At 40.2% G+C, this 11,483-nt stretch overlaps 1 long non-coding RNA gene across 1 annotated transcript; it reads left to right on the forward strand.

The window, feature by feature from the left end:
• Nucleotides 1–471: 471 nt before the first annotated feature.
• Nucleotides 472–11,048, forward strand: LOC140689591 (uncharacterized). Its single transcript, XR_012064628.1, has 2 exons — nucleotides 472–713; nucleotides 10,933–11,048. It is a non-coding gene; the product is annotated as an uncharacterized lncRNA (long non-coding RNA).
• Nucleotides 11,049–11,483: the final 435 nt, after the last annotated feature.

Here is an 11,483-nt window from a genome sequence, read left to right on the forward strand (position 1 = left end):
GAAAATGACAAGAGAAGGGTTAGTAAGATAAACTCTGATGCTGCTGTTGATCTGGAAGTCACAACTAACACTCATGAGAGGACCCAGCTCAAAAGAAATAGCCCTGGCCACACAGTCACTTATGTGACAGCACCCTGGTCAGACACTCTGTCTCTACCATATCCAAGGAGCATGCAGGAGCTGCTGTTCGAGTGGTATAAATTTGTGTAGCAGGTGAAATGGACTTGCTCTAGATCTGCACTGTACAACATGATAGCCACTGGCCACAGATGACTATTTAAGTTTAAATTTAAATTAAAATTAAGTAAAATGAGAGAGAGAGAATAACACTAGTCACATTTCAAGTGCTCAGTAGCTGTATGTGGCTAGGAGCTGCCATGCTGCACAGAGCAGATACAGAACACGTGAACATCACAGGAAGTTCCATTATTGCATAGCGCTCTAGAACCCCAGGGTTCTACAGGGTGATTCTCCTCTGGGACCTGCTACAAAGTCCCCAGTGTCCTTCGCCACCACAGACAGCTTTGGTACTACAGGGCCTACCCGGCCTATGGCCTGGGTGGCAGGGCTGTTTACACCACAGCCTGAACCGGCTGCAGACTCTCCTACACACAAAGCTGGCTGGCAGCTGCCGGTGTTCTTCATTACAAGGAACGGAGCAGCACTGTCAGATATGGAACGTACTGCCTCCAGAAACCAAAGCCGCTTACCAAGTACGGGGCTTCCTTCTTAGTCATGGGGGAGCGTGAGGTGCAACGCGTCTTTTATTTCGGATGGGATGTAGGCCCCAAAGCTCTCCATCTCTGCAAACCTCACTGAGCGCCCATGAATTTTCACAGGTTTATCACATGCCCTCTGGAGCACCTGTGTCTTATCAAGTACTTGTCACTTCTTGCTTATCTGGTTCAATCACGGTGTCGTCAGTGTAGCGGATGAAAGGATGTTCCACAGACGGCTGGACGACACAGACTCCTTTGGACTGTATCACGAGTGAAGGTGGAAGAGTTACTAATAACGACCTGGGGGAAGGCCCTAACTAAATCTATACTCTTCTCTGCCTCGTGTGAATGCAAACTGCCTCTCAGCCTCCTTTTGAAGAGGGATGGAAAATAACACATTAGCTAGATAAATGGCTGCAAACCGCATACCAGAGGCTGTGTTAATCTGCTCCCCCTCCAAAAAAAAAATTCTACAACCAGTGGAGCAACTGCAATTGAGGTTACTACTTGATCGCTTGCAGTAATTCTCATTCAGTGTGAACCATTTAGTTTCTGTAGAGTTCAGACTAGTGAATTAAATGGGGATCTAGCAGGGACCACCAACTCTGCATTCATTAAGTATTTGATAGAGTGGCATTAATATTCCCCACTGGATATGTATTTATTTTGATTTACTATTCAGGCCAGAGATGGGGAGCTTGGAGCAAGGGTCAGATTTAGAGACTTTCAACTGGCCTTTCCTTCTATGAGATCTCTTACCTCACAACAAGTGAACAAATGTGAGTGTTCTGCCACCTCTGTTCCTTCGAATTACACATTAGGGGAATCAAGGAAGTAACATCTGTGTGGGCCCATGGACCACGCGGAGTCAACAGTAAGCCAGTTCTGAGCCAAGACTCCATTCATTGTGCAGGGAGGCCATGGTGACAATTTGGGTCTTCAGGCACCAATGAGAATCAAGACTCTGTACTCAACAATCCTCAAAAATCTGAGCATTCCACTTTTCCCAGTGAAAGTTATGCTAGTAAGTGTCTGGAGGTCTATTTAGGGCAAGATGCAGAGAATTCATACAGATTAAATGTAGCGTGGGGTTGCAGGGTCCCTCCTCACACAGCCTTGGCCTCTCCTTCAATCAGTGGGTCTTACTTCTGAGAACGGGCTAAGGTCCAAAATCTGAGCAGTGGATCTTCAGTTTTGTTAGGGTGATTGCTCCTCGCTTCCTCATCATCTGTCCTTGGTTTATTTTGATTGTCTATATCAGGTGGTGGCCTTGTTACTGCCCACCTGTCTAGCCTCTAAGATCACTGCTCCCATTCAGCATCTCCCTAGCTCTCTGCAGACTGAGACCCCTGGCTGCAACTCGGATTTTGCCACTTACTGTGATGATTGTTTCTATCTTTCTTCCGATGGTTAAACTACCACCTGAACCCTAATATTTCAGATTTTTATCACCCCCATTACTATCAGGAGCCCAGTTCTATAACAGCATCTCCTACTGTCAGCCCAGTCGACAAAGCCTCTGAGCCTCTCAGTGATTCATTATGACTTGAGAAAACTGAGTGTCTCTGGACTCTCCCAAAGAATACTGTCAGGCATAGGATTTTCTGATCTTAAGTGGTTTACCCACTATCACATTCCCACTTCTCTGAAGCTTATGACCCCTTCCTCGACCATCTGCCAGTGAATCTTAACTTTCATTATCATTAATCAACTCAACATCAGTTTTCTATCTACTCCTAATTTTTACTATAAATTCAGAAGGCAGGATAGAAAAATAAAGGCAAGTCGTTTGGGAGAAAAGCTGATGGAATGGGTATATACAATTAAAACAAATTTCCTAAGAGAATTTTATTTCTTTTTCAACTTACATTGCTTGTCCCTCTCTCCACAATTCGAGGAGAATCCCTACCCACCTCGCAATCATGCAAATTCGATTTAATACAAACAAATGGGTAAAGAATATTCAGGTCCTCAGAAAGCAAGAATATAGCTCTCTTGGAAAATTTACCAAATGAGTCCTTTTTATTGAGAAATCATGTCATTATTTGTTGATGTCACAGAGATAACCTAATAGAATCCATCTGCCGTATAAAGAATAATTACCTTCCTATGAACAGAGGATTTATAGATATGCAGCTAATATTAGAAACTTGCTGTAGAAACTACAGAATTGTGGAATACTGCCTTCTGCTCTGCAAAAATCAATGAAACAAATGTTTGCTTTTATCCTGGAGCAAAACTGGAATAATTTACTTCCTTGTCTCTATTAGACCTGCTTCTGAAACAGAACTTGATTTCACCCTCACGGGTGGCCTGCTCCATCCTGGTATTTGATTAGATGCTGCCCAGTGAATTTCGTTTTTAATCTTCTTGGGCTAGCAGTATCACCCTTCTAGCCTAAACAGAAAATACCCAAAATTGTAAATGTTTCATTCTATTTTAACCAAACAGAAAAATAGATTCTCATAGGGATGTGCTGTCTGTGTCGGCCTGTAAATCAGATTTTAAATTTCAGTGATTCTTAACTTTTCCTAAAAAGAAAAGCTAGCTAGTGCAAGAAGGGTCAAGCAGAGATTTGGGCTAAAAGGGCTGCATCCTCTGTAACCAGATTCAAACATTTTTAGGGATATACGTCCATTTTCTTAGAGCAAATTTAATGGAAAAAACAGGCCATTTGCTCATCCTTTCTCCAGGAAAATAAACTGTGTATCTAGATTAACGTACTTTCCCCACCAAAAATGTAGGGTCCACCTAGCTTTCAGGTTAAAAAAGAACAAAGCTGACAAAAATGGGAGATCAATCATCAAATCAGAATCCAGCTGTCTGATGTGAATGGAAAGACACTCTTGTTTAGTATCATAAAAATGAGTTCTGGAATCATTTTGGCTTGATTTTGGCTGGGAATGTTGTAGAGCAGGACCGGGCTTGGGAGAAGCACTGATAACTTCCTGTCAGGTTCTCAACGTGGCTGAAGGGAAGGAACTAGTAAGAGATGGAGGGAACCCTTTGGAAAAACACAGACTGAAGTAGATTTTTTTTAAGCTACCACACTGTTGAACTCAGTGGAAATATGAACCTCAGGAAGGCAAAGGCGGCCCTTTCAAAGGATTGTCTGTTTCCCTAATTACTCTTCTCTTCCTTTAAGCTTCAAGAGAATGACATTCCTATTTTTGGCAAGGTTCAAGTGAATTCTATCTGGGACTAGTCTGCCGCACTTGAACTGCCTCAGGGCTTGCTATGACTGGAATTTGGCTTCCTCAGTCGCACTGCAATAAAATGCCTATCCCCCTAAAGTAGTAATTATCAGGGAACCAGGACCTAACCATCTAGCCAGCACTGTGGGGCGACTGTAAGGTGTACCTTAGCCCTCTTATACCACTCTCATTAATGCAAGATAATTTGGGGTCTTTTGACTCTTAGAGAAAAAAAAAAAAAGACATCAGCAGGTAGCTGTCTCTCCTGGGCTGAGACTTCCCAGTGGGTCTCTGGAGAGGACTTAATTAGTGACTGTGGCCCTCAGCTCCATATGTATGCTGGTGACATTCAGATTTATCTTTTTCTTCCCTTAAGACATTAGTGAGGAAGATGAAAAATGAACAGTCCTCGCCAAATGCACAGTCCTTAGAGTTCTCAGAAAATAAATGTTGTGTTTCCAAAATAAGAACTACCTCTGATAAAAGAAGAAACTTGTTGCTTCCCTCCCGGCCCCTCACTCCCTCTCTGCTCTTACAATCACTCTGCGCATCGGTATTTGGACACAGTGCCTGTAAGTGGGAGACATTAAAAGCATTCATTTGACGTCACCAAAGGGCAGCAGGCTGCATGCCAAAAAGCAAGGTTGAGTTCCAGGCCTAACACACCTGCCTGAGTAATATAAGGGAAGGAGAGAAAATAACCCATGGTGTCAAGCAGGAATGTTTTCAGCTTCAGGTAACAGAACACGCAACTAAGAGAAACCGAAACGAACAGTTACAATTTGTTCTCAGAATTAGCTGACTGCTGGAGTAGGATCAGGTGCTCAGTGCCGTTAGGGCCTGGGTCTCTGCGATCTCCTGGATCTCAGTCTCAAGGTGACCGTTGCAACTCCAGGTATCATGTCCACAATCAAAAAAAAAAAGGAAGGGGATAAATCAGTACCGAGATTTGTAAACTTTCCCGGGAAGTTCTCATTGGCCAAAACTGCGTAAGATGGCCGATCCTAGCTGCAAGGAGGCTGCACGAAGTATCGCACTTTCCTGGCCCCCATAATGGATAGTGACAGAAGAGAAGCTGGCTGGGAATGACCTTTCTGCCAACCGAGCCACAGTCTGCCACACCCGCAAAGACGTTTCCTCCACAGTTCAGCCATAAGAAGAGTTCGCCTTTGAGGATGCTTTTGAGAGCAAAAGAGGAGCCTATTAATAATGACACTAAGGAAACAGGAGCTAATGGGGGACCATCCTGGGGAAAGTGGGACACGTGGCCACCCTCGCCACAGACAAAATGTTCTGAGAAACGAGCGCCTCTTTCTTTAAGGATCTGACCAGGAAACAGAAAATCTGCTTCTCTGGTGAGCGCAGTCTCTCAGGCTGGACTCAGGGTCTCTCCATGTCCTTTCCTGTTTATGTCTCCACCTGCCCCCCGTTTTGGCGAGGGCCAGACCACTTTCCTACGTGAGGCTTTGTTAAGATCAGTTAGCGAATAACACTCAGAGGCACTTTCCTCTCTTACTTCTGTGCAGACGAAGCCTTTTTAGAGCACGTTTTGTCCCTCCCAGCCACCCTGACCATGGGAAAGATGACATTGCCCATAAGGCAAAGAGGTTCTCAGAAATTAGATAATTAGATGGTTTTGTCTATTTACAGTGGACGGGGGTGGTGTACCCCCTCCCCAACTGATTTCATAGTGTGTTTCCAAACAGAGGTAAACCAATGTTTACCAATAGTATACACTGAAAGCTCTCAGAGCATTTGACTTTTCCATCCTGACTTGATACTTTCATTCGTTCATAAGGACAGAAGAATAATCTGGGAGTGAAATTTGTATCTGGCACCATGATTATAAGATGAAATAAGGTGATTTCTAATCTTACAGTTAGAAGCAGTTTCTGGTGCCAAAGTGTATCACTGGAATACTCACACATGGATGACCCTCCTACCTGGAATTCTACTTACTTTAATGTCTTATCTTTCCAACTTGATTAAGAGGTTTCTTTTCTTCTAACTTAAGACTTTCCAAACTTTCTACTCTAAACAAAATGCAAGGTTACTTTTGTTTTTATTTTTTAATGTATCTTTCCTGATTTTGGAAGGGATATATACTTGTTAGGGAAAAATTCAAATATCATAGAAATGAGAGGGAAAAAAGTGTAAGTTCTCTGTAATCATGAACCACCACCTTTGCCACATCTCAGAGGAAGAAAACTGCTGTCAAAATTGTGTGTGTATCTTTTTATTCTATGCATTAACTAACACATAAATGTAATATAATTAGCGAGCATACACGTAAGTTTTTCACTCGAGTCCACTAGCATATTCTACATCATTCTCTGTCATGACTGTATTGTGTGCCATCACTTATAAAGGTGTGAGAAATACTTAAGATATGGAAGCCATTGTGGATTGTGGCAGTTCTTTGGTTAGAAAAAAAAAAAAGAGAATTTTATATAACTATGCTGAAAAAAGGTATTAGCAAACTGTACTTTACTGTAGAGATGGAGCAAAGTATACAGATAGGTTGTGGGATTCTCGCATAATAAAATACTATTATGCAATAAGATTTCTCCAAAAATATCCCCTATTTTCAGAGTGAGGGTAGAAATAACTTTGTATCAATGTCACACTGCATGGTTTGGGGAAGATCTAAAAATAAAGTTAATTGACTGTGTTATTAGAGTGGATGTCACTTCAAGGATCTTATATTTTTAAAAACAAAACCCCCAAAATGACCATTTCTGTGGTCTGGATTTAATCACATGCATTAAAAATAAGTCATTCTTTTATACAGACTGTTAACATTCTCCAAATATTTGACATTTTCTCCATGAATACACTGTTGTGCTGGCCTTTTCTCATAATGTGTTATTTTAAAGACTTCTTCTTTGCCAACGTTGTGAATCTTACTAGCACATGCTAATTAATGAGCTTAAGTTAATTTTCCTTTCTCTCCAAATCTTAACTACTACCATCCAGATTTTTATAGTTCAGTCTTAGGCATTAAAATCTCTTAGAATTTAGAGAATGTTTTCCTTCACTTCACTGTAATTATTTACTACTTCCCCTAATCTTACTTTTTCTAGTAACACATCTGTAACACAAAATTCACATTTTCTGTAACTCTGCAGGTCTTTTCTTCTAATTCCCCAAAGCATAAGTTGCCTGAATCTGAAATCTGCGTGTTTGTTTGAGGTTGATAGTGTTTCTCTCATTGGGAGACAATCTTTTTCCTAAGTTTACGATCCCATATTCCTTGGAACACTTGACATGCTATTGACTTAAAATTACACAGTAGCGTTTAGGGAAAATTGAAACATAAAATCTTCAAGGAAGTCTATTTAGCCTCCTGGCATCTCTTTTAACTTTTCAATAATGTGCTTTCAGGGAAAACAAAAACCAAAAAACAGTGTTTACTTTTTAATCCCTCACTCTTGTCATCCAGTCTCCAATAATTGAAACTGTGATGCAAACACAAAACTTTAAGTGTCAGTGTGCTAAAACCTACACCTGCCCTCTAGGGCAGCAGTTCCCAAAGTGTGACCCATGGAGCCCTAGGGTCCTCAGGGAAATTTTCAGGGACTTTGTGAAACACTTTCAGGGGGTCCACAGGCTCAAAACTATTTTCATAATAAAACTAAGGCATTATTTGCCTTTTTCCTTGTGTTGACATTTGCTTTGAGGGTATAAAAGCAATGGTGGAAAACACTGCTTGTGTTACATTAAATCAAGGCAGTGAGTGGCATCTAACTGTACCAGTGTCACTGTATTCTTCACCAATATGCACTTGCAAAAAAAAAAAAAGCCAATTCTACTTAAGAATGTCCTTGGTGAAGCAATTCTTAATCTTATTAACTCTCACTCCCTTGAGTACACTCTTTAATCCTCCATGTGCCAAAATGGAAGCACCCACAGAGCTCTTCTGCTGCACGTCTAATGCAATGGTGGTCTTGAGGAAGAGCACTTGTGCAATTAAGTTGCAACTAAAACTAGCTACTTCTTTCTGAAACATCAGATTTACTGGAAAGAATGACTGACAGACAAACAATGGTTATTCCGACTTGAGTATTTCGCAAAACTTTTTCTCAAAAATGAATGAAGCCTACTGCTGTGAGGAAAACAGATTGCATTTTACTAAAGATAAAATTTTAGCTTTTCAGCAAAAATTGGAATTATGGAAAATATCTCCATTATAATGATCTTGACCATAAAGACTTTTCAGACATCAGTGTTAATAGTTATGAATGTTTTTTTTATATTTTAGAATGAAATATACATGTCACAGATCTCAATAACTAAATAAACCAGTATTTTCAACAAATGACCAAGACATAATGTTACAAAATCAGCTGTGAGTAAAAAGTCTATTCAAAGTGTAACACAGACTAACGGGTTTTGATATAACAAAGTACAAAAAGTCCACTGATACGGTTTTATGGTTTATTTTGCAATTAATCTTTAAGAAACTATCACTTGTCAAATTTTGAAATAGTATCAAAGAAAACTACCCACAACTATCTGAAAAGACTATTAAAATTCTCCTATTTTTCCACCTCCGGGCTGTGTAAGGCTGGATTTTCTTCATACACTTCAATCGAAAAACATACGGTGACAGATTGAATATATATGTGAGAATCCAGTTGTCTCCTATTAAGTTAAACATTTAAAAGATTTACAAAAACAAAAAGATGCTGCTCCACTCACTACTTTTTTGTTCTGGCAAGTATATAGGTTTCTGCATAAAGTAAATGTTATTTATAGCAGCATATAATGCATTTATTATTTTTAAACACATGAATAAGAAAACACATAAATAATAAATTACCAGTTTTAATTTAATACAGTAAATATTTATAGATACAACCCATGCAAACAAGAGCTCTTTGGGGCCTTCAATCATTTTTAAGAGCATAAAGATGCCCTGAGATAAAAAATTTATATATTGAGTTTCTAGGGGAAATTCCATAAAGAAAAAAAAAAAGTGAGCAAACAATTTCATTGACCAATACAGAAACCAAAGGATAAAAAAATCAAATCAATTTTTACTGTACCTTTAAAATACCTCATCTAGATTAGGTTCTTTTGGTTTCAAAAAAGAGACCACATCAGTGTTAACTACCAGCAATTTCAGCTCCAATAACCACCCTCAACTAACCATTTCCATGTGGATTATACTGGTTCATATTTCTGAGAGATCAAGACCATTTGTCTCAGCAGACAATACTCTTCTCTGTGAAGATTCCTCTATCTGAAAGCCTGACATGGGCCACTGGTCAGCCTATGGACACCCAGAGTAATTCAAAGACTGCTCTAGGAGGGAGAAACTCCTGACTCTGTTTTGGAGCAGAGGACTCTGAGTGAAAGAAACAGCATGTGTAACAGGGAAATAGAGCGGCATGTCCAAAAACTCTATTCCATAGCCTCACGCACTGCAGACGTGGCAAGTCACTGTGCCTTAGATCAGCCTCCCTGAATTCATCCTAGGACCCAGAATAGAATCCAAGTCTCAACTTGCATTCCAGAACCCCTGCAACTGATTCATGTTTTTTGGCATCTTTTTCAGTCTTTGATGCATGAGGGGTCATTACTTCTGCCCACCTGAGCATCCACCAGCCCTGCCACATGTTGACCCTAAACCGATCACCTTCATCTACTTTGAATTATACTACTCCTTAGCTTTCTGTAGAAATAAGCCAGTCATCTGCACTCCTCTCTCTATCATAACTAGGAAAAGAATAAAGAAATACAGGGAAACGCAACTCACCAAAACTAGAAGACGCCAAGGTTGCACAGAATAAAGCCCAGTACTTCACCGCAGCCCCCTTCCTTGGGAAGCCTTATGATCTGCATTCTCCTTCTGCCTCCTTCTCTACCGTCTTCTTACAAGTAACTGGGACTCGCCCTCCAAGACGCTGAAGAGAGGACACGTGGACCGATTAACAAATCAATACTGGCCCCCAAAGAAGTATTGATTAGCAAGACTGATAGTTTCCCTTCTTTAGGGAAAAAAAAATCCTATTCTATCCAAACTGTTTCTGTGAGCTTTAGAGGCACCACTGACGGTCAGCACAGAGAGAGCTACAGTCAAAGCAAAACTTTTCAGGCATTCTGTAATTGACATGTCACAGTGGTTGCGAAGTGGGGACTGGAGTCTTTGACCTTTAAGGGTCTCCTTCCCTTTCATTCCCTCCTTCCTTGAAACATAAAATAGCTTCAATTTGATGCTAACACTTACAAAGGAAAAAGCAGAAAAAATAAAATACAGGTCTTTTGAGCACTTAAAAAATGACACCAAAGCTTTCCAGCTGACTTCAGAGTTACACATTCACCCTGTGTTGACAAGTCCCTCTTCAGATCCCCTCCTACTTTCTTCTCTCTCTGTAGCAGACATCCACCACTATGTCAAGTGTCAATCCAGCCTCGATTTTTGCAGTATTGTCCAGGTCAGGGGCATCTCATTCCCTGATCAACACCTCGCCCACTGCATGGCATGTGGTAGATACAACACATATGTGTGGAACGTCAGAGTTCAGAGCATCACTCTTTCTGATTTACCCTAGATCTTACTTTTCGTGAAAGAAACACTGAAGCTGCACGTGAGATAAAATTATAAAGAAGAGAAGGTGAAGGAGTACGAAAGAAGTTTTTTTGTGTTTCTAGAAAGCAGGTCACAAAAATGACATACAACTATCAACTTTTAATTCTAAAAAAATGAACCTGCTAGAGCTCAGCCTTGCTTCCTGAGCGGCTACATTTTGGGGCATATCTTATTTCCTCAGCTAGAACATTGATTTCTCCAAAGCAAGAACTGCTTCAAAGCATATAAAAATCATATGTCTCAGATTTTCCAGCACTGTTCAAATTTCATATGATTGCATTCTTTTTTGTAAAGTCAATATACTTAATACATAATCAAGTGTTATTTAATTTTTATCTTTCTTGGACCTTTATTTTAATTAAAAAAAATTTTAAGTATCCTTCAGATTGTGTATCTATCACTTTATCCCCTTTTTCTCTTCCAGAGTAACCAGCAGAGACCTGCCTAAAACAGAAGCTCACCATGTTTACTGATGACTTCATGAACCAATTAACCGATTAGTGGGTGAATGTATAATAAAGTGAATTCCCTGAAAACTCATTCCTGTCAAATTCAAATTATTTTCTTTTATTTTAAAATATCCTTAAGGAAGATAATATTGTATAGACTATCTAGGGTAATCCTGTAAAGATGATCAGAGCCAAGAAGAAGAGCTCTGAACTGAGAATTTGAAAGAATGTCTTCTTTATGTGCCACCCTATCCACCTCCCATTCAAAGAAAATTCAGCATTTATTTTTCTATACCTAATAAAAATTTTATTCCCAAAGGGCCAAAGTAGAAGGAAGTGGAAAGAAAAATTGATTATACAATCTGGGGCTAAGAAATCTTATCATCGTTTGCAAAATTATGGCAGGGAAGAAGAAAGGAAGGGAGGGAGGAAGGAAGAAAGGAAGGGAAGGAGGGGAAGGTGGGAAGGAGGGGGGAGGGGAGAAGGAGGGCGGGGGAGGGGAAAATATGGTAAACTTATGCTCTAA

The sequence above is a fragment of the Vicugna pacos genome, chromosome 26 (genome assembly GCF_048564905.1).
Source record: "Vicugna pacos chromosome 26, VicPac4, whole genome shotgun sequence".
NCBI lineage: Eukaryota > Metazoa > Chordata > Mammalia > Artiodactyla > Camelidae > Vicugna > Vicugna pacos.